The sequence below is a fragment of the Podarcis cretensis genome (genome assembly GCF_951804945.1).
Source record: "Podarcis cretensis genome assembly, chromosome: 9".
Lineage (NCBI taxonomy): Eukaryota > Metazoa > Chordata > Lepidosauria > Squamata > Lacertidae > Podarcis > Podarcis cretensis.
Genome location: NC_137178.1, coordinates 43,536,145 through 43,562,858, shown reverse-complemented (window position 1 = coordinate 43,562,858; position 26,714 = coordinate 43,536,145). Strand labels below are relative to the sequence as shown.

Genomic DNA, 26,714 nt, shown 5'->3' with positions numbered 1-26,714 from the left:
TACTTGCCTTGCCCCGGGTGCTGACAACCCACGCTACGCCACTGCTGCTGGGTGAGGAGAAGGGGAAATGGGGGCCTTCGAGGCAAGGGGTTCTACACCTTTGTGGTGCAATGAAGGCTGCAGGCACCCTGGTCTCTCCTGCAGCTGACTGGCCTCCTTGGAAAAGCTGTGCTGGGGCAAGTGTGGCACAGCAGCACTCACCCAAAAAGCCCATCTGAGAAAGCCCATCCCTCCAGGGTATCCTCTTTGGCCAGTTGTACAGGGTGATGTGGGAGTGGTATTGCTTTTTATTAGCCACCCATATTTTATACCTTTGTATCCCACTCATCCTCTAAGAAGCTCAGGGGTGTACAAAGTTCTCGGGCTCCCCTGCTGGTAACCCGCTGACAGTACTGCAAATGGTACTAGTTACAATGGGCCAAAGGTCAGGCTGAGTGTAAGGCAGCTTTCTACGGTCCTGTTTACATTCAACCGGAACCATGAGGACCAGAAGCTTGCTTCGTTTTTTAAGGGAATGGCCACAGTTGTAGCTGCTCAGTAGCAGAGCACCTGTGTCAGGTTTGATTCCCTGACAACATATGCAGGTAGCACTGGGAAAAGACACCCCACTTGAATTCCTAAAGAGCTGTTCTGCCAGTCAGAACAACTGAGAGGAGCATGTCGCAACTTAAAGTACGGTATAACAAAATGCCAGACTAGAGACAATACTGGGCTAGCTGAACTAAGGGTTTGACTAAGGCACCTTCCTATGGAAACTTAAACTCCCCATGAAGTGGTAAGAAGCATGGGGGGTGGGACAGAGTGGCTGGGGAAACCCAGCCAGATGGGCGGGGTATAAAAAATAAATTATTATTATTATTATTTGGGTAACATCTATGAATGGCCAGAGCAAGACAAGGATCTCAGAAAAACTAAGGCTCCAGTCGTAGCCCCACTTAACCTGGGAATATGCCCTATTGAATTCACAGGTACTTACTTCTGAGTTGATATGGTTAGGATTACTCTGTAACTTAGCAGGGAGAGAATGACCTTTAGAGTGGGAAGGACATAACAACCCTGTTAGATCTGACCAGAAAGCACATCTGCAGAAACCCCACAAGCAGGGTTTGTGGGAGAAAGCTGACTCCTGCTCTCCAGCAGCTGTTGCAATGGGTGCCCCTAATTTCATCTGCGAAGAATCAAAGGCTATGGAGGTTAGATTATATCTACCCTCTGTTGAGCATTTTTTCTGATTTGTTTGCAGGACAGTTATACAACAATAAGCATCCATCCCCATTTGCTAGCAGAGTGTTTATACGTCTTCCCTTTAATCATTCGCTGGTTCCACACATCTGAATTCATGTCCCTGTCATTGTCCTAATTGGAAACAGTTCATTTTTATAATGGGGATCGTTGTGCTTTGCTGACAGAGCTCTTTTAATTGCTCAAAGCGAAATGTCCAAGTGTGTTCTTGGATCATGCCCAGATAATACTGACAGTCCGGAGGTGCTCTAAATTATCTAGATCAGCTTAAACAGGATAGCCAGGTACTATGGACCTAAACAATTGCAGAATTCAGATAACCAAGCCAGAGATCAGTATCCAAGGCAGCACCCTATAATTTCAGGGCAAAAAGACAGATAAGGTTAGGACAGACTGGGACCAGAAACAGCTGAGGAAGTCATAGGACTTGGACAGGAACAGAGGAAAGCCAGAGGTTGAAGCATCCAGTCACAATATCCAGGAGAGATATCTGTTAAAGGCTGTATTCCAGGTATCCAGGCCAGTCATGGCAGATGACATATGAGACATGGCAAGAGAGTAAGGATCAGAAAAGTTTTGTATGTAAGAGATAGGAACAATTTGACAGAAACAAACATATTTGAAAACACATCCCAGGGACCTATGAAAATTCTGCTAAGTAACTATGATGGAGACTAGCAATGAATTGTACAGGGTGAGTGAAATCAACAAGCATCTCTCTCTCTCTCTCTCTCTCTCTCTCTCTCTCTCTCTGTGTGTGTGTGTGTGTGTTAATTTCTAACATTCTAAAATGATCCCATGCCTAGAAGGCAGGGTCTGAAAGAGCCCATTTCTGAAACAGTGTGAAATCATGTAACACCAAATTATACAGGCTTTCTTTTGTTCCTTTTTTGTGGAAATACATTCACACTTCAAAACTTACTACAATCCATTTCATCAGGTGCATGGAGTGTTACCCTGAATTGCAGGTAGGGATCAGCAAATCTCAGTTTCTCATTTTTCCAATATTAAATTCCATTCTCCACATTACTTTGCTCTTTTTTTAAAGTCCTCATGAAAATTCATCAGCATTTGAGTGTGAATTTCTTATAATATGCACATTTTTTATGTAATTCATCCCAATATACATTTTTGCATGTTATTTTTAATAATGTACAGTTTTATGCACAGTTTATGTTTGCATATGCATTTTTTGTACACATTACTTGACTGGAGAACAGCAGTGCAAAATTCAAGTAAGTGTGACTTTCAAAATATTGCTGTGTTTCAGTTTACATATTGATTCAGAAAGTGTGGATTGGGTAGGTTCACCTTTAAATGTGAAATGGATTTTTCTTCCCCATCCCTAATTACATACACATATATACATGATGCTGGAGGATTGTAACAATGAGGTCAAAAGGAAATGCAGAAAGGCACAGGTGATAACTCACCCTTGAGGGCTTGTTCTGGGGTGTTTAGACTCAGGTACATGTGTGTATCAGCTGATATACTGAGAGTTCCTAGGGATGCTGTGTGTGCTCCGTTCTGTTTGCTTGCATTCCTGGGCTGCCATTTTTGAGCCACTTCCCATGTCCTGTCTCTGTGTACACTTGCAGTCCACACACACCTGAGAAGGGCAGTGGGGGACCTGCATGTTCACAGGTGGGCACAATTCCTATGGTGATGCTAAGTTGGCTTTCAGTGCTTCATTGGCTCATTTCTATTCCACTGGGCAGCTGCCTGATCCCAGGCCTTCCTGGACAGACTCTGGGTCTGGTGTAATTTATGCCAGGTTGCTGCGCTTGGGGCTGCTCTGTAAAATAGCTGCCATTAAAAACATTTCACAATGTCTAATAGCCTATTTTCTAAACAATCCTCACAAACGGAATCAGACTCAATTATCATGTTTCATTCATCTGTTGAACCTTCACCTGAAAAACATGTTATATTCCCCTGAAAATTTGAATCCTCTTATCAGCTGGGATTTCCTCTTCTTAGCTACAAACCCTTCTTCCTTATTTGCACAAATAACCTTTTAACCCACGCAGAATGCTGCCTTCTAGGTCAGTACCAAAAGGTGCAGAGGCCAGGAGAAGATCAGAAAACACATTTAGATATATCATTATCAAAATCCTGCAACCTTTGCTGTTCTTTCCAACTTTTCTTCCCTTTGTTATATAAATGGACCTTCTGTTAACTGATGGTATCCTTCTGAGACATTCCGCCCAACGACCCACTGCAACTGTTATCTCAACTCTATATTTCCACTAGTACTCTCAGCTATCAGATCTCATGCAAAACACATAAAGATGCTCTCCCATATTTCTCCTATCACTGCCAAACTAGTCATGACATGGGAGATGCATGATTAAGTTATCCCACAGCTTTTTAAAAAGAAAGATTAATAGGCACCACTGCAGTGGACCCTGAATCCGATTGAACCATGCTTCTGAAGTGGCGCAGAGGTAACTTTTTGTCTTCCTATTTTCCTGATTAAAATTGGTTCTGCTTCCTGCAGGGGAAAATAGCAGATTTGGGAAGCCATTTTGAATGGGGAAAGGATACACAGCGAGCAAAGGTGAAACTTCACACGCTTCTAAGTGCCACACTCCCAATCTGATTCCGGTCCTTCTTGGCTACTATTAATCCTTTTAAAACAACAACAACAGGCAAGCAGAAAATCCACAGGAGATTCTAATTACCAGTCTCCCACTCCACATGTAGTTGCAACCTCAGTAAAAATTCATCTCGGCTTTGTGGTGCCTCTTCTAAAACCTTGATGTGTTATAAATGGTGAACATAACTGGAATCTACATGCTGCTTCTGTTTAAACACTGCATTCAAATACAACACACAGATGCTCTCTTACTTTAAAAGGACACCCCAGAGAGCCTTTGTCATTTGAAAAGTCCTGGGATTCACAAGGCTGTAATCAGAAGAGTTGATATTGCCGCTCTTGTTGGACTTCTAAGCACCTCTGCAGCTATCAAGGGCTGCCAGCCAGAATCTTCTGAGAAGCTCACAATAGGGGTTGGTACCAACAGCTGGCCCTCCACTATTGCCCCCACCTCACTACTGGTAACCTGAATTTTCCATTTAAATATACTTTCCTCTATTTCTAGTGTTCTACACCGAATAGGTAAAGGTAAAGGTACCCCTACCCGTACGGGCCAGTCTTGACAGACTCTGGGGTTGTGCGCCCATCTCACTTAAGAGGCCAGGGGCCAGCGCTGTCCGGAGACACTTCCGGGTCACGTGGCCAGCGTGACATCGCTGCTCTGGCGAGCCAGAGCCGCACACGGAAACGCCGTTTACCTTCCCGCTGGTAAGCGGTCCCTATTTATCTACTTGCACCCGGAGGTGCTTTCGAACTGCTAGGTTGGCAGGTGCTGGGACCGAGCAGCGGGAGCGCACCCCGCCGCAGGGATTCGAACCGCCGACCTTTCGATCGGCAAGCCCTAGGCGCTGAGGCTTTAACCCACAGCGCCACCTGCGTCCCTCTACACCGAATAGGGACAGGCAAATCTATCAGTTTTGTTTCTCTCAGTTTCTTTCTCTTTTTTCTAATCTTAACTTCACATTTCCACATCAGTTCCCTTTTTTAAAAAGAAAGAAAAGTCCTCATTAAATTTATCATCAGTTTAGCATTTATTAGGGTCAACTGTAAGTCATAGAATAGTGAGCTGGTGGAGTAGTGTTGTGGTTTAGCATGCACAACCCTTATCACACAACTAAGTTTCCTAGATAATCTTGGACCAGTTATTGCTTGAGCCTAGCTCTTCTAATAAAGTGGTCATGTGCCGGGCCGGGCCCTCTCAGGTTAAAAAAGCAGCAAATGCTGCTGGCCATGTGCTCTGGCACGGAGCTACAACCCTCTGAAAGTTCCAGAAGAGGAGGTCAAACTACAAGAGAAATTATTGTTCAGAAAGCTGCTTTCGTTATTCTTTCTTCTTTCATGCTAGAGGTTCAGAGAGGGGAGTCAGCCTTGTTTTGTGGGATACTGCCGGACCTTTTTCTCAGCAGATCTCATCAGAACTCAGTTCCAACACCCCTCAGGTGGGCACCATTGCCATTATAAGAGAACAAGGTTCATGGTGAGTTCTGGCACCTCTTTTTCTAGAAAAACAGCACTGGATACTGCAGATCAACCCATGTTGAGTTGTGCTTGTGGAAGTGAAGTCGCTCACACAGATTGCCACACACTGTTCAGCCAGCTTGCTTCACTGCTAGAGGTCTTTACATCTGCTGAGCCAGGGCTTTTCCAGAGCTGAAAGCGGAATTCAAATAGGAGATTCACATGGCACTTGGAATAGCATTATATTATCCAACAATACCATCCTGAGAGCAAGATGCTTCTGGAATGTTTACTCACAAGTAAGCCCTGTTCGGCATATCTGTCTATTATCTATTCTATTTATCTGTTATCTAGAGTGTCCATATTCTGCTTTCCAGGAGGACCTCACAGAGAAGTTTACATAGGATTATTACAACAATAAGCTTCCATTTAAAAAAATTTAAAAAATAGAATGGGGAAAAACAACATCTGTTTAGAACAAGTTGTTACTGCTTCTTCTCCTTAGGACAAGATGATCCTTCAGATGCTCTTGTGGTGGAAGTTGAGGGGGGAGGGCATAGGTCTTTTTTAATCTTAATTAAACATTTCCTGTTTGAAGGTCTTACCCATTATATTGTTTCCTGTTGACAGCATCTGGGAGATTAGTGACATATATACTGTTAATTGCCTCTTGAGCAGCCTCTCTTAATTGCTGCAGCACCAGTTATTTCTGTATCCTGGAAAGAAGGGACTTTTAAATTACTAGTATCTTTAGAAAACAATGTATAATAAAATAATTATCCGGCTCTAAATAGGGAAAGGGGGGAAATTATAAGGAAGCACAATGAAGCTTACAATTTTTAAAAATCATATGAACAAAGTTACCAAGAATTTTCACCCTAAAGCTGTTCTGCGGGGAGCATACTCCAAAATGGGGGTTACCACCATGGTGCCTGTGACTGCAAAGGCAGCCTTGATATCTTCTCCTGTCACCCATAATATCTTCGATTGCCACCCCACCCTGCACCATTCACTGTCCTCTTGAAAGTAGTGAGAGTGGTTACCATACTTTTCTTTTCCTTGGAAAACACATAAGACTGAAGGAGGAAGTTGGAAAAGTGACACTCCTGTTTCAGCTCAGTGCTCAAAGCAGGGGCGAAACTAGTCTTGATTTCACCTGGGTCAAAGACCCACTTTGGCACACACACACCATGAGCATTTGCATACACACACAGAGAGAGACAGAGAGAGAGAGAGAGAGAGAGAGAGAGAGAGAGAGGATTGGAGCCTCAATGGCGCACCTCTGGAGGCTTCACCCCAGGGCAACAAAAACAAAAACCCAGTAGCACCCCCTCCCCAGCTATGGCACTGCTCAAAGTGCAGATGACTTCTACAATATTCAACTTTTACCCAGATCCCTTGGAAAAATGAACTGTCTGTGTGCATACCGGTACTTTCACTCCCCCTTAAACTGCAAATATAGCACACAGGTTCCTCTCTGGAGCTTGTTAGCAGTCAATATATTCATCTAGCTTTCTTTCTTTTTTTACAGTCACAAGGTCATAAAAACAGACACCATCAAAAAGGCTTGTTTGACTGTTGATTACTCTGTCTTACCTTTGCAACATCTCATGTTGTGTACCCCAAATTTAAAAGGGCAATCTTCAGAATTCTCGATGCATTCCACTCAAGGTCAGAGTATGAAAGAAACACAGACCTCAAGTAAAGGGGGAGGAGAGAATCCAAGCTACCTGCAGTTTTCTGCTGTCATGCACTTTTGGCATGATGAAAATATATTTTACAAATGCAAGTGGCCAAAGGTCATCCAAATAAAGGAATTGGTTTCCCCACCGCTGAACAGCCCAGTGCCTCTTGACATCAATATTCTATCTTCTCAGGCACAAATGAAGAGCTTCTTCTAATAAAATAAGATGTGAAGCCAATTCTGTGTTGCTATACTTGCACTAAGTCAAACAAAGCCTCTTCCCCATTTTTGAAATTCAAAACCCATCCTTATTTATTCTTCAAAATAATTTTGCTATCCATTCTTCACCCAAAGCCCAGTTTTCATTTAACAAAATTTAAGCATCATTTTATTGCAGGAAAACCTCTATGCAGTTTGCGGAAACATTGAAATTATTTTTTAAAACCAGTTTTGAAAAATTAAAAACATTTAAAAATAATTAACATTAACACTAAAGGGGAATGGAACACCACATCTGTGTACAGTGGTACCTCAGGTTACAGACACTTCCGGTTACAGACTCTGCTAACCCAGAAATAGTACCTCGGGTTAAGAACTTTGCTTCAGGATGAGAACAGAAATCGTGTGGTGGCAGCGGGAGGCCCATTAATTAAAGTGGTACCTCAGGTTAATAACGGTTTCAGGTTAAGAGCGGACCTCCATAATGAATTAAGTTCTTAACCCGAGGTACCACTGTAGCGGGATAGGTTTGCCTAAATAAAAATGTTTTAAGCAGGTGCCAAAAAAAGTACAGTGAAAAGTACAGGGGGTTGGACTCGATGGCCCTTGTGGTCTCTTCCAACTCTATGATTCTATGATTCTAAGACACCAGCCTGATGTCAACAGGCAAGGAATTACAAAGTTTAGGTGCCACACTAAAAGATCAATTACTGATAAGTGTAGAATGAGGGTTGTGTGGCAAACTCTTATCTTCTTTTGTAATACCAGAATGCCTGGATATGTTCTGAAGGAAAATATGGGGTTAAAAACACAACTCAAGTATTCCTGAAGCACCAGAGACCAATTATATCTCTCAACTCTTCTGTATATGGAGTATAATGGATTTCCTTAGGTGAAGAGGCACATAGTTTGGGAATGTGTGATGCATCATTGAACCGCAAGTAATTTAGAACTTTGGGATGGGGATTGTAACAGAGGTGGGAGCAATTTGGCAGAGGAGTAGTAGTTGAACGCTTCTGTGCTTAACGGAGGGGAGATGAATTAATTGAATGACCACTTTCTCTGGACAAGGACTGCTTCTCCTCTCGCTCCCTACCCATAATACTAAGATGAGCCGCTTATATTCTGATGTATTTTAACAGTGCCACCTAGAGGGGTCTGTGATTCTGCTCCCCCTGCAATGAACCCTGAAGAGACCGCTACTGTTGCTTTGTTTCTAAACATCTATCCTCAAGTTAACCGTTTTTAAACGAAGCCTAAGTGTAAAGAACTGCCAAGAATCAGCCTCCAATCAAATTTCTAAATGGTCAGCTAGACCACTAGAAAAGGTGAACAGGCAACCACAATGGAGTCTAAGTACCCATTTTCCTCCCAGGTTATATCTGCATTGGATTTGAAATTGTTTTTACATGTGTTTTCATTGTTGACTTTTAATTGTAATTTGCTTTGGGATGTTTCATGGGAAGTGATTCATAAATGAAGCAGATAAACTGAAAGAAAGATGAAGATTGGAACAGGGGGCTCTGGAGGTCAGCAGTGGGAGACCTCCTGGGGTGTCAGCCACAGCTGATGCCTAACTCCTGGGCTGCAGGGGCTGTATGCACATTTCATGCATAGCCATACAACAACAACAACAACCCACAACTCACAAGTGGAAAGAGGCATGAAGTGGGTGGAAGGCTCATTTATTGCCTGTGGCTCCCACAAGGTTGGACTGAGTCCTGGCAGAAGATTTGTCTAAGCGTATCAAAGCATTTTGTGTTTTCCACCCTATAGGTTTTTGTGGCATCAGGGCATAAAGAAAATTTTTGGAGTTGAATTGCAGAAAATTCAAATGGGGAAAAAAACCTTTGCAGGTCCCTATCTAGTCAGTCAAGATGTACAGCAAGAAAAGTTTGAATTCACCACAGGGGTAGCTGCTACTGCATGCTTAAACACACATGACAGTCCTGCCTTTAGTTCTGTCTGCTTTTCCATTTAAATGGTGGAAACTGTACCTTGCAAATCTGCTGCTGCTCCGAAATCTTGACCTGAGCAGAACAGCAGGCCCATCTAGGCTCCCTGAAGAACCATACCCAAAGGGCAGGTAGTGCATACTTTTCTTACAACTACTTCTCAGAGTCTCTTGGGCAGCTTTCCAACAAGTTTTTAAGATTTCTTATAGTCCTCCCAAGGCACCATTTCCCCCCTGTAATCCATCAAGCAGAAAGCCAGTAATCTAATTGAGATTTCCAATGGTTGTAAATATTTCACTGTAATAACACAGGTCACAATTCATTAGCCTCACATCATTAGCTCCAGCACTTAATATCAGCAGACCTCATTTTTCATTTTAAATTCAACACCTTTGAAACACCTGAAGTGTAGCAGTGACCTCTAAAGTACATAGATGGAGAGAGCGATTCAAGTGGTCGCATTGTTTTCAAAGCCTTCTGCTGCGGAAGGATAAGTTGTGCTGCTATTCTCCTGCTGATTATTATACAGATAAGGAACTTTTCGTTCTCTTGTTAAATATTTGCACATATCTTTCAAGAGCATAAACTTGAACTGAATCAGCTATTAATCAGTTTCTAATCCACATGTTTATAGTTCCATGTAATCCTCACAGGTACTATCATAGCAGAATTATTTGTTGAACATGCAACAGTGGGCAATTGCTCCACTGAAGTACATTTTTCATCTTCCCAATTTTCATTGTGTTGCTCGTTAAAACAAGACACTCAAGACATGGGCTCATAGAAAGATTCCCAGCTCTGTAAAAGCACATTTCCAACCTCACTACTCCCCGTTGCATAAAGGGAAGATTGATTCCAGAGCCCAAAGCAGAATTACATTTTGAAACATGACAATTATATTAATGACTCAGAGCCTGCACTTGGTTATGACTGACTCTCATTGCTGAAAATGTTAAGCATCTTAAGTGCTAGGCTTGCTGCAACATGAGTGAAGATCATCGGAAGCACCTCTCCACAACTTTTCAGAGTAGACATGCCATTAGCTACTCATCTGGTTGCTTGTAGTGAGTGAAGATTGCATCCAGGTGAGTACAGAGCCTGTCGTGTGCTCAACTACCAGAGTGCTGTACTATTTTACACTGTACTGCACTATAATATCGCACATGGCCCTTACTCATCCTTAGATTCCTGCGTTCCTTCCAACACTACAGTTCTATGATTCTAGAGCCAGGCTACATCAATGATAGATCACTTACTAGAACTAATATGGGAACATAACACTGAGGGGATTGTATGAATGAATGGTCCCCATAGAAAAACACACACTGCCCATTCAAAACTAGATGTACCTGAATAAGAACCTTATCATTGTAGCTTTTCAACAACTTGAAACTGGCAAGAAGCATTATTAGTCCATGATTTCACCTGAGCATCCAAAAGCAACACCAAGAGCATAGCAGCTAAGAGAGAAAATACTTTGCATTGAATAATGATCATTTCTAACCAACCAAACAGTGCCTTGAAACAATATATGCATTTGTATTGTATTATTTTTTGTAAGCCACCTTGGAGCCCATTCTGGATTGAAAGGCGAAATAGAGCTCAAATGAACAAACAGATGCAATATATTTTGTTTCATTTGGAAATATAGAAAAATTGATTTTGTACATCTCCATTTCCACAAATGCAGTGTCTTGATTCATACTGTACTGCCTTACTCTGCCCTTTCAAGACGGCTGTGTGAACTGTCTGATATCATAAAGCAGAAAAAGCTCTTCTCTGAGAATGAGCACTCAAATCTGACAGGTACTCTCTGCAAGCTTACTGCGATTTTACGGTATGAAACCACAGAGAACTTGGAGTCAGCTAATGCTGCCAAATTGTTTTGGGCTTCCAAATCGTGAAGCTTGTTCTCAATTTCGGACTTGGCAGTGGTTAAATTAACCCTGTAAAATGAACCTCAGAAAACTCACTTTACTCCATTAGATTGGTTGCTGTCTCCCCCAGGAAAATCTCCCATCATCCACAGACTGTAACCCAAGCAGTAAGTGAAGACGTCATAAGACACTGGGAGTTCTCCCACTTCTGATCTTAAAAGCACAGCAAGCATATCTGGAGGACACTGAGTATTAACTTCAGAAATGACAAGGACTCCCATAGCTCAGCCCCATATGCAATTGGTGGGTGAACTGTTGGAAATTTCAAGCCAGACAGAACGAATTTGCAACAATGTTGGCTCTTAACACACCAGACTCCTGCCTCCCTTCCAAAGAATCCTGAGAATTTTAGTTTACCCTTCACAGAGGTATAATTCCTAGGAGGAGGGGATGGTGGGGGCGGGGGTTGTTTTGTAGGGAGTCATGTGCTTTTAATGCAAGGTGTGTATACAGCCATTATCTCCAAAGCTCAGCATACTTCTAAATCTGTAGATTTTGCTGTTTGCAAACAAGAATGCCAGCTGTATAAGACCCCAAATAAAACAACCAGATGCTTAGGAGATATTTCACACGCTTTATCTGCTGCTCACCAATATGTCAGGAATTCAATGACATCTTCTCAGATCTCAGCAGGATGACCTTAACTGACTCCTTTTGTCCCTTTCCTTTTTTAACAAAAACATCATAAACCATAATCACACTTCTTTTTAAGGGAAAGTTAAGGCTGCCATACGTCTGGATTTTCCCGGATATTACCAGGATTTCAAAGGCAGAACTGACGTCTGGGGTGAATTTCCGGAATATGGCCCTTGTCCTGGATCTTAGGCAAATCAATCCAAAAATCATGGGGGGGGGGGGTTTGGGGTTTTGAAGCTCAACAATTTTGGGGATTTCCTTTAAAAAGCCAGACAACTTTTGGGGTGTCCTGGTTTTTACTTTTTGAAATATGGTAACCCTAGGGAAAGTACAATATCTTCACTACATAAAAGTACAGAGATCCCATAATTTAAAAAAATATGTTTTTTTAAAGCAGAGAGATCCAAAACTGCAAATGGGACAAATCTGTCCTAAAGTTCAGGCAATACATGATTTATGTCAGAGGCAAGGAACTGGAACATATCCATGTTGAGTTGCAGGTTTATGACAGGAGAGCAGATGAAAGCAGTGTAACTTCTACCCACGAATTAGACGTAAAAGCTTTACCCAAATGTTAACACAGTCTGAAATCACTGCTCATGAGATATTAAAACAAGATGAGCAGCTAACCTGTGAACCTCAAAATGTTGTACTCCAACTCTACTTCATCAGCTACAACCAGCATAGTCAATGATCAGTGCTGATGGGAGCTGCAGCTGAACTGTAGCTCTCTTGGCAGGAATAGGAAATGGCCAATTTTTCTTTCCCTACCATAATCTATCCTTATTTAGTAAGGCAGCCAGCGGCCTTACCATCTAGTACAATCTTCCTACTGGATTTTTATTTTATTTATATAGTTTTATTTATTAAATTTATATACTGCCCTTCATCAGTCAATCTGAGGGCGGTTCACAACATAAAAATGCAAGATTAAAAACAACAAAAAGAAAAAATCCCAATAACTTCCCCACCCCTTCCCACAAATACATTTAAAAAGGAACATTTTCCCCTGGCACCTAAAGATGTATATAATGAAGGCGCCGACCAAACCTCCCTGATTCGTAAAAATGATCAGGCGCACTGCTACACACTGTATGGTGCTTTTGTAATATTTGCTTTATTTGCAGATATGCAAGCAGAGGAGAAGCAAATGCACACCGCCAGTAAATTCACTGATGCTGTATCAGATCCCCAGAGAGAAACTAGCATGGCTCCCCATCTGCCCCCACAGCTGCAGCTCAGCTTCAATTAGAAACTCTCAACTCTATGGCTTTTCAAAACTGCAAAGTGTACTTTTGCCTTCTCTGTGCCCTACTGTTCTGCCGGAAGGGTGTCACTTTATCCAAAGTATAATGGGCATCTAATTTTTAAAGAGAGAGAAAAAAGAGTTTTAGCTATCAGGAGACCATCTGCCATCTTTATTTATTTATTGGTCGATTCTTAGCCCACCCTTCAGCAGCTTGTGGGTGAAGCCACTCAGAGTTAATTAAAATAATATTACAATAAAACTGGAACAAAACCTTGCAAGTCTCTTGTGTGCCCTCTGATATTCAAGCCAATTTTGCCACTGCAATCTTTACCCTCTACCTAGTTTTGCAAAATCCTACATTTGCTGTTTTCTGGCATTCATCATGGTCAGCTCTCCGAGAGCTGCTTCTGGAAGACCTACTGGCAGCCATGTTCTGTGGGCTGACCACAAAAAAATGCTTGGCTATACAATGAATGCTATCCTCTTCTGCCCTCTTTATCCCCATTAAAGAGACAGGGAAATTGAGGTAGCAGCATACTGCTATGCCCAAGGTGACACGACATTTCTAGGAGCTCAGGGTGGCAATTTTGCTTCACAATGGTTTTGTGAGATGAACTAGACAGAGTGGCTTACCAGAGAAGCCTCCCACAACCATATCCATCTATTCACTGAACACAATCCGCACTCCACTAATGTCTGGTCACTTGACAAGGATTTTTCACTTGTAATAAAAATGACTGGGGATTAATAAAACAGCTATGGATTTAGAAGGCAAGTCTCTTAACCAAGGGAAGCTGTAGAGGTTGCTATGCCATCCTTCACAATTTTCATTTACCTAGATAAAATTTCAGTAGATAAAACTTTAACTACCAGCAAGCTTCACTGATTCCTTTCTCCTCCAAATCGGAAGCAGATATTGAATTACATAACCATTAAAAAAAACAACCTTGACTTTGTTGTGTCCTAGAAGCATCCTTATCAATGAAAGAAAGCAGTGCTTTCAACATTATTTCATAGATAAAGGCCAAAGTATGTTCTTTCTGCTTGCCCTGATAGAATTTACAGCATGCTACTATCCACAGGATTTCCTACAGAGGTTTCTAAAGCACATCTTCCATATCTGAAATGATGCATAAACCATACATTTATACATCACCAAAAAAACAAGGTGCTGGCACTCATACTTTGATAAATTGTAAAATGCCTCTTCCATCCCTCTCCTCTTCCTGAACCCACTTCCTTCTGTTGAATTTGTAAAAAAGATGGTAAAAATAACAAATACGTAATAAAAATAAAAATGTTTAACAGCTTATAAGATGACGTTTTATTATTTTGAGTTGTAAAGAATTAAAAATTACAACTGGTGCAAAGGGGACCAGTCACAAAATTACCAGTGTCTGTTATAGAGGGCATGGCTTAGCACAAATTTAGAGCAAATTGGAGCATTGCTGCTTGCCCCCACACCACCTTATGGTTACCATGGGGTGAGGACTATGTCCTGCTGGCCCTGTTTCTGGGAATCACACACTATTGATTTTCTACACACCGAGCTTAAAGGGGGCATATAAATAAACAGTAACAGAAAACATGCAATGCTGTTGCTGTCTACAAACAAGAGAAGGTAGAACACTCATTGGTACCAGGGAAAATTTACAGAGGCCAATCACATCTTCTCTTGCATGCGCACAGCACATAAATGCACACATTGTACACATACAGATCGCTGACACACATGCATCTCCTTGTTTCTCTCACTCACACACTTCGCATATACACAACCACACGCATATAGCTCCCTCTTTCTTTCTTTCTTTCTTTCTGCCCAAGTGCATCTCTCTCCTCCTTAGGAACCTCATACATAAACTGAAGAAGAAAGGAGGAGGAGGAGGAGGAGGAGGACGACAACAACAACAACAACAACAACAAAGCGAAGGAGGCACCCACTGCCAGGAGCATGCATGGATAACCCCATTGTCCATTCCTTCCCTCCACATTATTTTTAAAAAGTAAGCCCCAGTGTGGGGTAAAAGAGGGGGTGTGTGTGTGTGTGTGTGTGAATTTTCTTCTGTGCTGCCATTAGAAAGGGACCAGCTTTCTCTGCAGCAGGCGTGCAAATATAGATCTCTTGTGCTACACTGTTAATAACCAAGTGCAATGGAAAGATAAAATGTGCATCCTGTCTACTGAAATCCTGCCTCCAACCATCTCTAGGACTCAGCTACATTAGTAAAAAGAAGTGACACTAGATGGTGCTGTGGAGCTGAAATTGGAACTCTGTGGAATTTTCCATTGTGAGCTTTAAAATGGGTTCCTCCTTGCTCACCCCCATTTTCAGAGCATTTTTTTTATAGCTGTGTAGATGTAGCCCTGGTCTCCACTTTTACACCCAAGGTCAGTTGTGCAGACCCCAGATCTTGTTTTTGTCCTCACCACCACTAGTTAGGCTGTCTAAGAAGCAAAATGTTTATCTGGGTAAGCTGGCCACAGTTATACACGGTCTGGTAACCTCCCAGCTTGACTACTGTAATGTGTTCTACATAGGACTACACTTGAAAATGGTTCAGAAACTGCAGCTAGTGCAGAATGCTGCTGCCAGAGTACTCAGTGGCATTTCAGTGTGCACTCATATAAACACCTATTCTGTCGCATCTGCATTAGCTGTCTATATGTTACCAGGCCCAATTTAAAACTGTATAAAACTCAGAGACTTGGATCCTGGGTATTTGTCTGAGTATCTCTACCCTTCCCAGGGTTTAAGGCTGGCTGAAGGGGTATTTCTTGTTGTCCCATCAGCAACAGTTGCGTGTTTTGTGGCATCTCAGCTGTCACAGTGGGATTTTCTTCTCCTAGAATCACAGGTGATTGATTCAGAACAAGCTTCAGGAGAGTCCCAGGGACCAGACAGAGAGGCCTAGAGGCCGCATCCCGCCCCCAGACATGAGGGAACTCAACCCTATAGTACATTGTGCATACTCTAACAGTGTCTTCACTATCAAAGGCCCCTCAGTAGTCAAAATATAGGCTGGAATCTCTCACAACTGCAGAAGGCTCACACTTTCCATCCTAGTGTTGACGGAGCCCTCAAAAAAAGAAAAGAGGATCTAATTTACAAGCTCAATACATGTGGAAATGCTCTGGACTTCTAGGGCCATTTATTCGCTGGAGCGCAATGAGATCAATTCACATCTGAAAAAAGAGGAAAGGGAGAGAGAAACAGCCTCTGAGTTAATAGGCTGTAAAGGACAAAAGTTGAAAATTAAATGTTATGGCTTTAGCAGTTCAACATCCAGCTCCTCCATTAGGGAAATAAAGCAAAACTCCTCACAGAGGAAAGGAAGACAATCTCTCCTCTAATAGTGCAGAGTTTTCTCTGCAACATGAATTTGAGCTATAGTGCTTGATGTTGTGTGGCGATAAAGAGGAAGCAGCAAGAGCCATCAGAAAGGAGGGCGTAAATGTGGTGCTAAAGAGAGAGGAGGAAATCTTGGTGTCCACACACTGGCTCATTAGAACTGGCTGTGTTTTAACTGCTTTTCAAAAAACTTGGAAGAGCCTCCTTATTTAATTCCAGGAGCAATTAAGGAAAGGGAAACACAGGCCGGGCGACTGCAGGCTGCTCATTACATCTGCTGTGCCAAAGGGGGCATATTTGAAATGTGAAGATCAGATAATTTATAAATGTAATTTTGGATATCAAGGACAAGAAGGGAGCTGAAACAAGATTAATGGAGGGAGCATCTTCTGCACAGCACTATTTTCGATATTTTAACAGGCCAGTGTTGAAAGGTGGCGCCTCGTGGATCAACTTCTCGTAAAAGCGGTTTTTATTTAGGCATAAGGCAAGGCTTTTAAAATATATTCCACAAAACACTTTGATTTAGTAGTCGCACACATTAACATCCTCCAGCAAGACTTTGCTGCTCAGGAACCCGTGGCAGTTTTATTTGTTGATGTTATTTATATATGGCAAAGCCGGTGTAGCAGAAGCCTCCGATTCATTTGGAAACTTGAACTCTCTCAGCAATATAACGTACAAGGCAGCAAGGAAAAGGGATATCTGAGAGCAAGAGGCTTCCACTCTCAGTTCTTATCTCAACAGCCCATTATGTGGTAGAAGGCTCAACCTTAGCTCTCATTTCATACTGCGAATGCTACATAAGCAGAGGTGTCGCATATATAGTAAGCGGAAGAGGCAAGTCTCAGATCCTGCACATAACAGATGTGCTGAAATGTATGATCTGTGCTTCCTATAGAGAGGGGCAAGCTCTCTCTGCAAGGGTACCTGAGAAGGAATTCTAAAGTCCACCTAGACATTACTTCTCCAGGGCCAACCAGAGCACAGATTCACAGAAAATAACTGCGTGCAGCCAAAGGAAAGCAGGAAGTACCAAGCAGTTTAGGACTCAGTGGTGATGGTGATGACAGAGACAGTAAATGCTGTCATGGGCTAATAATTGGGAGTGGGGTGGAGTTATTTACAAGACTGAGGGGAGTGAGGAAACAGACCCTAGTCCAGGGCATCTGATCCTATTTGCAGGCAGGGCCAATCAATCAATGGAAACTGTCAGCAAGTCCTGCTTTACAAGAAACAATCAGGAGAGCACTTGAAGACTCCCAACAGTTCTTTTGTAGCTATGTGTTTATTTGTCGTTGCCCCCACCTAATGTCACATACAACATCAGGTGTGGGGCAGGTGATTGTTGTGTGGGGAAAACAGCCCCATGGACCAAATAAGGATCCTTGCCGGGCCTAATATCTCCCATGAGCTAGAAGTTTCCTGAGCCTGCCCTAGACACATGAGGTTTAAAACCCATTGTTATCAACATGTCCAGGAAATCTTGCCTAGTTAGCACTTCATCAGAACTTCTGCAAACCAGTGGCTTCAAAGCCAAGGCGCTCTGTCACCTGATTACTGATCAGAAGAGCAACACTATATTTTTCTCAATCGCTCCTAGGCTTGTTTCTCTGAATATCTCCCCCCCCCCCCTCGGTACTGCTCCTTTCTTTAGAGTGCTAGAATTTGTTTAGGTGTCACATCTCCCTGAAGTCATGTTTCAATGATAGCATTTCCACATACAGCAAGAATCTTTTTTATTAGCTCTCCTTTTGTGTGCTAATAGTATAGAATTCTTCATATTTGCTTCCCTCGGTTCTTTCCACCATCCTCTCCCCCCCCCCCCAGCTATATCTTGCCTCCATGTATGGCATCTGGAACAATTTCAAATATAATTTCACTCAATTCCCAGAAAAGTAGGACACTAAGCAGATGTGTCAAGCATCTGGTATCCTTGTTGGGGTCTGGATGACATTGCCAAATAATTTATTGTCTAAGCTTTTACTTGTAAAAATAAGGATAAAGCTGCTCTGCGGGGGGAAACTATATAGGCATCAAGGCCATGACTCAGCTGCAGGGAGGATACTCTAGGGCACTGTTTGAGTTCCTCCATCTGCAAGGACCATTGAGTGTACTAGAGGACATAAGTCCGCAAAATACACAACTTCCCATCCACAGAACTGAATGGGGCAGTTTGCATGCATAGTGGGATACGACGCAGGACTCCTGAGCGGTGGCAAATCTCTTCCCGAGCCTCCAAGTGAACAGCTTGAAACTGCAGTTCATTTCACCTCTATAATAATTGCCTCTAAATGAGAAGACATCATTTTAAATGGGACCATTCACTATTTCACTAGCACTATTTTTTAGCAGACAGAGTGGCTCAAAGACAGAATTGAAATCTGTGATACAGAAAAGGATAGGCAAATGAGAAAAAGATTCAAAGGCAGCTTCAAGAAGCAGAGGAAGGAGGGTGAGCTAGAAAAGAAGGAAAATGATAGTTACTCTGTCTTAAGGAGGGGATTTGTTTGGATGTGAAATGTCAGTAATAATTTGAATTATAATTCTATGCTATTTTATTTCACTTTTTTTTTTTTTGCTTCCTAGGGTCTCTGTTACAATATTTTCATCTGCATTATCTTCAGATTCAAAGCTTCTTTCACAGTTGAGCGATGTCATTCCTAAGTATCTTAAAATTTGCATATTACAAGCACATTTTGGACTGCCAAAATGCTTCTGAAAAGGTACCTCACCAAAGGAGTCTGGGTAAGCTAGCGGCCATGGAATAAGATGAGAGGTTCTCTTGTGGGTCGGGAATTGGTTAAGTAGCAGGGAGCTGATCCACAGAATCGACATTCTGCTTTAGATGTACACCCAAGATTCTACAACAGGACATATATAATTTTAATACATTTTCTTCTTTGCACTGTACTTTTATTACATTTCTGCTTTCTGCACCATATTGAACAACAGAATAGTTCCCTTTTCATCTCTCTCAATAGAGTTTGAATAATTTATAATGGTCTGTACATCTAGCATTTTCCTAGTGGCAGTCCTGGTTCACATAGCAGATTCTCCTTTTTCTCCTTTCTTGGAATTCCAAAGTTCCTTCTCTTCTTTATTAAGAAATCTCTTAGATGGCAGCACTCCCAGGCAGTAAGCTTATATCCTTGATTCGTGCCCCACTGTCACACACTGATTGGCCATGTCAACAATGCTGGCACACGTATGGACAGGTTTCTCTCTCTCTCTCTCTCTCTCTCTCTCTCTCACACACACACACACACACACACACACACACACCCTTTAGACTGAAAATGACAATGCGGGGAGACCCACATTTCTTCATCCAAATTAATATGACTATTCAATGTATCATTTCCAAAATTGCAGATGTGTTCAACTGATTACTTTCTTTATAACTTGTTTTATTTTATTCTGGTTAAAAAATGCAGGTCGAAACACTTATGCCATAGTAGTACACCTCTACAATGGCAGAACTCTGATCATCCCCACCACCAGAGGGTCTCTACTGCCCCATCTTAACTGCATCCAGCAGCATGCATTAAATATATGAGGGAACCATAGTATTCACAAATTTACAACATGACAGTTCCATGACAAGTCATTGCTTTTCATTTTTGACCTGACAACATGAGAACCATTCATTATTATTTTATAAACCTTATAGGAGTCACATTCCCTCCCAGGAATCATAGACACTAAACAATTTTTTCTCAAATGCTTTTTGAATAATAATAATAATAATAATAATAATAATAATAATAATTTATTTTTTATACCTTGCCCATCTGGCTGGGCTTCCCCAGCCACTCTGTGTGGCTTCCAACAAAATATTAAAATACAGTAATCCATCAAACATTAAAAGCTTCCCTAAACAAGGCTGCCTTCAGATGTCTTCTATAAGTCTGGTAGTTGTTTTTCTCTTTGACATCTGGTGGGAGGGCGTTCCACAGGGCGGCCACCACCGAGAATGCCCTCTGCCTGGTTCCCTGTAACTTGGCTTCTCGCAGTGAGGGAACAGCCAGATGTCCCTTGGCGCTGGACCTCAGTGTCCGGGTAGAATGATGGGAGTGGAGACGCTCCTTCAGGTATACTGGACCGAGGCCGTTTAGGGCTTTAAAGGTCTGCACCAACACTTTTAATTGTGCTTGGAAACGTACTAGGAACCCTATTCTAGACTATTGCAATTTCATAGACTGTAAAAGATTTTTAAAATATCACAACTCCATAAATTCTCCATTATTTTAATACTTTAGCCCCTTCAGTTTGTCCAGGGTATGGATCTGAACACATACCTCCCATATTCAAAGGCGCATTCGTTTTCTCCCCAAGATATACCCTCCACAACTTTTCAGTCCCTGTATTATAAAACAGGAGGCAATTAAAAGAACAGGGTTTGCAGACGTGGCAGCTTCAGGCACACATGCACCTTCCCAGACACCCACAGTGTCCTTTCCTAGCCCTTCTCCCTGCTGAAATTAGACTTGAATTCTATAAGCAGCTAAGAGAATAGATTGCGGTCTTTGTGTTATGTTGTGATCACAACAGTTTCTCTGGTTTGCAAATGTGCCCCACAGCCCAAAAAGTATGGTGATCCCTAGAAGAACAAGACCTTTCCAGCTTCTGGAAATCTTATAACTGCATGGGCTATTCTGAAATAGTCAATAATAATAATAATAATAATAATAATAATAATAATAATAAATGTTAAAATACAGTGGTGCCTTGCAAGACGAAATTAATCCGTTCCGCGAGTCTCTTTGTCTAGTGGTTTTTTCGTCTTGCGAAGCAAGCCCATTGACGGCTTAGCGGATTAGCGTTTTTAGCGGCTTTTAGCGGCTTATTGGCTTAGCGGATCAGCTGATAAGCGGCTTAGCGGCTTAGAAAAAAGGGGGGAAAGGGGAAAAAACCCGCAGGAACACGCAAGACATTTTTGTCTTGCGAAGCAAGCCCATAGGGAAATTCGTTTTGCGAAGCGCCTCCAAAACGGAAAACCCTTTCGTCTAGCGGGTTTTCCGTCTTGCGAGGCGTTCGTCTTGCGGGGCACCACTGTACTGTAATACATCGAACATTAAAAGCTTCCCTAAACAGGGCTGCCTTCAGATGTCTTCTAAAAGTCTGGTAGTTGTAGTTCTCTTTGACATCTGGTGGGAGGGCGTTCCACAAGGAGGGCGCCACTACCAAGAAGGCCCTCTGCCTGGTTCCCTGTAACTTGGCTTCTCGCAGTGAGGGAACCGCCAGAAGGCCCTCGGTGCTGGACCTCAGTGTCCGGGTAGAACGATGGGGGTGGAGACGCTCCTTCAGATATACTGGACCGAGGCCATTTAGGGCTTTAAAGGTCAGCACCAACACTTTGAATTGTGCTCGGAAACACACTGGGAGCCAATGTAGGTCTTTCAAGACCGGTGTTATATGGTCTCAGCGGCCGCTCCCAGTCACCAGCGTGAATCATCCTGCAGCCTACTTAAAAGTCTGGATATGCAGTGACTTCAATGCTATGCGCCAGCTCCATTCACCCAATTTAAATTTTACAGACTAGGGTTTGGGGAAGAGGGATGAGGGCTATACTATGTATATGGGGAAAGTAGTTTTTGCACAAATGACAGAAGACATTTGCAATAGTTCTTGGCACCTAAAACAATTTATCCCTAACCTGTTATCAAATTCACCTCAAGTCTTGGAGTTGAAGCAGTCGCTATCGTTGCAGACATTTTTGCTGGTGGTGTGTGACAAACGTAGTCTAAAAGATGGCATTTCAAGAATTACTTTCTAAACTAAAGAGAACAGTGCAGGAAGAGACAAATTCATCTCTTTTCGGAAAATTAATTTGAAACCTTCTGTAGCCCACATTCATCTTAATAGACAGTCATACAGCAGACTCTCAAACAGCCTACTCTGAAATGTTAAGCTATCAAATACAAGGGTGGGTTGGTTGGTGTGTGTGTGTGTTTTAATGAGCCTGTACCAAGGAGAGGGGATTGAATGCATCTGGAAGAATCCAGTTCCTCAACTCTCCACAGACCACTGTCCTATGAAGTCAGGTGTCTGGAAATTCACACCACGTTTGCAAAAGAAGAATAGAGTGCACATTAAAGTATGCTCCCAATTCTTCCTTTGCACCCCCTGCTTGAATTTGGCTCCTTTTTTCTGTTGCCATGCAGGGCAGCAGAAAAAGGCACCACATTCTGAAAGTGATGAATTTTGCTTGTAAAAGTAGAATAGGCGACACACTTAAGATGGTGTTTCTGAGCCCTCCTTTGCATTGCAGCTGGAATTCCCACCCCAGTCTAACGCTATATGACAGCAGGAACAGGAAAGTTTCACCCAAAACAGCCTGCAAGGCCAACTGCTGAGACTTAGCAGGCCTAATTGGGCCCACAGACAGGGGTGGTGCATCCCATTTCACCACCTGAGGCAAAACAGGAAGTGACGCCCTGCTGCCACCACCAGGCTTTCGCCCCTGTTGCCGACGTTGCATGGTGGTGAGCAGCAGGTTCCAGCGAGACCTCACCAGAAATCAGTGCCGATGCTAGCCCTACTTCTCCACAGATGGTGTGACAGGCTGGTCATTCATGGGAGTACAGGGCTTCCACTACCCAAGGCAGCTGCTTCATCCCACCTCATTGGTGGACCAGCCCTACCCAAAGGACAGTTCCCACCACTAATCTATATCATCGGTTTTCACCCAGCACGAACCATAAGTGAGGCACACCCTCATCTAGTGTGTGATCTAGAGAACAGAAAACAAGAAAGGCAGGTATATATGGTGAAAATCTACAAGTGGGTCCTTGTTGACCACTGGAGTGGCTCCTGAGTCTAGAAGGTTAAAGATACTTGATCTGGACCAAAGGCAAAATCTCCTTAAGCAACATCAGGGTTAGGATGTGACTTCTTCCTTTCTCCCCCTAAACAGCTTTTCACAAAATGCATAGCGCCCCTTTCCAACTGGCCTATTTAAATGCAGATGTCTTTTGGAATCTCTTTTGCACTCCCACTCCTTAACTTATAGGCACACCTCTCTTGTTAGCCTTCCAGACATACCCATTAACTTCCCTTTTGTATTGTTGATGACTTGGCATGTCACCTCTTAAAGCACTTCATTAGCATGTAAATGGAAACCTTGCCCTAACAGGAGGCACTAGCATGCAAAATACTATATGATTTAATGGAAAGTAAAACTTTGGTGTTTTTTGTTTGGTTTTTTTAAAAAAACAACAACGACCCTATATTATTGTAAAGGAAACTTGTCTAAATGAAAAAAGGGTGGTGGTTTTTCACATATTCTATGGGGCCTAGCCCAATGAGAAGTTCCTCAGCATAAATCCAGCTGGGGGGAAAAGAGAACTACACAAGACTCTAATTTGTGTCCAATGTGTAGGTGATTCTCTAAAGCAGGCTTCCTCAAACTCGGCCCTCCAGATGTTTTTGCCCTACAACTCCCATGATCCCTAGCTAGCAAGACCAGTGGTCAGGGATGATGGGAACTGTAGTCTCAAAACATCTGGAGGGCCGAGTTTGAGGAAGCCTGCTCTAAAGAAACTCACCAAGTTTATACTGCAGATCAGTTTTCATTAGCTGGCGACGTTCATTGGACAAGAAGTGGTTGAGCCTTTAGTGTCATTGGCCCAGTGCAGTACAATGTTCAGCCAACAGAGATTCAGCAGATGCCTTCTGTTTCAACTTTTAAACACCTGCTGAAAACTTCTATTCTGCCAGCCTTATGGAGGCAATTAAGAAGACATCTTTACATAGTAGTTAGCTGACTTCTGCTTTTAACTTTTTTATATGGTTTTATGGATGATTGTTGTAAACCACTCTGATTTTTTTTTAATAAATAGTATACATATTTATATAACCAAAGGAGTAAAGACATATCTGGTCTGAGCTATCTTCTATGCATCGAAGTACACTGGAAGTTTGTATAAACTCCCTCTTGTTGTTGTTGTTTAGTCGTTTAGTCGTGTCCGACTCTTCGTGACCCCATGAACCAGAGCACGCCAGGCACTCCTGTCTTCCACTGCCTCCTGCAGTTTGGTCAAACTCATGCTGGTAGCTTCGAGAACACTGTCCAACCATCTCATCCTCTGTTGTCCCCTTCTCCTTGTGCTCTCAATCTTTCCCAACATCAGGGTCTTTTCCAGGAAGTCTTCTCTTCTCTTCTCTTCTCATGAGGTGGCTCCCTTTTACCACATTGAAACTGTACCAGCTTGACGACAGGCAGGATTATTATACATAGTGCCCACTACAGGCCTCTAACAGAACAATCCAACATATCACCTCAGAAGTAAGTAGCTCAACAGAACTTACTCCCAAGTAAGAGAAAATAGTATTGCAGCCAAAGTGTGCTTTACAATTTAGGGCCATGCTGAATTTGAAAATGACAATTTCTGGCCTCTATAAAGTGTTGGCGAGTTGTAAGGAATAAAGTTAAAGTGTAAGTGTTCTCTCACACAAATGAAGGAGCAAAGTGATGCAAGCATGCCCTGTGTACCACACCAATAAGAGTTTCTTATAATTGCAAGAGGTCTGTCACTCCACATTTCCACAAGACCTCAATTTCTTGCTTGTTCTACCAAAGGTTCTGAACTGCAGCCACAATGATTGATGTTTAGCTTTGAACTTCTGCAGGGAGATGTCACGACTGCTTGTGATTAACTTGGCTAAAGGGGAAGGAAACAGAATGCCCAACCCTCCAACCCTGGGGGGTCTGTAGCGATATTCATAAAAACCAGGCAGAAGTGATGAGATGCCAAGAATTTGCATTTCTTAATACAGAATTCCTGTCCTCGTTCACTTTGCGGGGCCCTAAGGCTCTGCATCAATAAATATAGATAGACTTTCCAATAAAGGGAACAAGACAGAAATACAAGCACACACTGAGTTGCCTGGAATACTGAATACCCTTTCAACCTGCGAAGCATGGCAACAACAAGAGTATCAGAGTATATGGAGGAAGCAATTCATGATGGCCTTCCTCAGCTGTCCTAAGTCCATAGGTCCAGTATAATCTACAAGTTCGATTTTACGCAGCCATCATTGTTTCCAAACCCTCTAGATTCAGAGAACCTATTCTTCTGCAACGTTTTCCCACAAGACATCACTTTCTTTTCCTTTCCTTCACAGTAAGAGGACTGCTAACATGGTGGCAATTGTTCCAAACTGCTGCTAACATATTCACTGAGAAGAGATGGTGTTAAATAGTCTGTAACATCCCATTTTACTTGCACATCTGCATTAACCTTTAAGGCTGCTATTAAAAGAGTGCCAAATCTCCTCTGTGCTAAATAAAAACAGCAATGTGTAGGTTAAACACATTGCTTCATCCTCCCAGCCTGCGATCTGGAGGTGTTTTATTCAGCAGCATCTGCATTCCCCCCCCCCCATTTAACAAGCAGCCCTCACTTTGAAACTCACACATACTTTTCTCAGTCTTGCTATGTGCATCAAAGTGCAAAAGAAGAGGAAGCAAATCCACGGCCTGTCACTTTTGTCTTGGGTTCAAGTTTGAATTGTGTTTGTTAATTCACTCTCGGGACAAAGGCCAGCTTGGTTGGTGCAGAATGGGATATAAGAACTGCCACCTGTCTTGATGGATTTGATGGAAAGGCAGGGCTGTAATGAGAATGGAAGAGAATCGGGAAAATACAGTACTCTGTCACTCTGAACTAGAATGGTGTCATAGCATGGCTGAGGATTTAAGTGCACTTTAACACTGATAAGAGAGGCAACATTTCGTTTCTCCAGCAACCGTAAGTCAAGCCTCTTCCACACAAGAATTCTCTTTCATTTTTATCAGAATTTAGATGTCACATGGATAAATTATAGACATTCTTACAAAAAGCATGCTGTGAACACCTTAACCAGGTGTCAGTCAGCAATGATGATGATGAAAATGGAAGTCGCTCCACATCTAACACACATACCGTGATTGGCAACTGTCACCGAGGGATGAATGATGGAATCTCAGCACAGGGAACTCTTGCACTCACAAATGCTTGATGATGGGCATGATGCCTGACAGACATGGAAACCTTTCCACTAGTCAGGCTTTTTATGCCACTGCCAAATCAACAGAAACCTACCGAGAAAAAATTGTCAGGAGGACCAGTGGGTGGCAAAACCCTGGAGCTATCTGTCTGCAATTTGCTAGGATTAATCCCCTCATAAGGACCAGCTCCTGCCAACCTAGCAGTTTGAAAGCACGTCAAAGTGCAAGTAGATAAATAGGTACCGCTCCAGCGGGAAGGTAAACGGCATTTCCGTGCGCTGCTCTGATTCGCCAGAAGCAGCTTAGTCATGCTGGCCACATGACCCGGAAAAAAAAACTGTCTGCAGACAAACGTTGGCTCCCTCGGCCAATAAAGCGAGATGAGCGCC

At 42.6% G+C, this 26,714-nt stretch overlaps 1 protein-coding gene across 7 annotated transcripts in view; it reads right to left on the bottom strand.

Moving 5' to 3' along the window:
• LOC307224541 (uncharacterized protein) overlaps positions 1–26,714 on the bottom strand; it is a gene marked incomplete at its 5' end in the record, with an annotated part of 127,428 nt that overhangs the window by 59,232 nt on the left and 41,482 nt on the right. For 3 of the 7 annotated variants that reach the window (XR_013842597.1, XR_013842598.1, XR_013842599.1), the window contains one exon: positions 25,763–25,949. The exons of 1 other annotated variant lie outside the window; for it this stretch is intronic. Of the gene's footprint in view, positions 1–3,044; positions 3,284–4,749; positions 4,821–5,904; positions 6,016–25,762; positions 25,950–26,714 lie in introns of those variants that run through there. 3 more of the 7 variants (XR_013842595.1, XR_013842596.1, XR_013842594.1) reach the window with 3 other exon arrangements.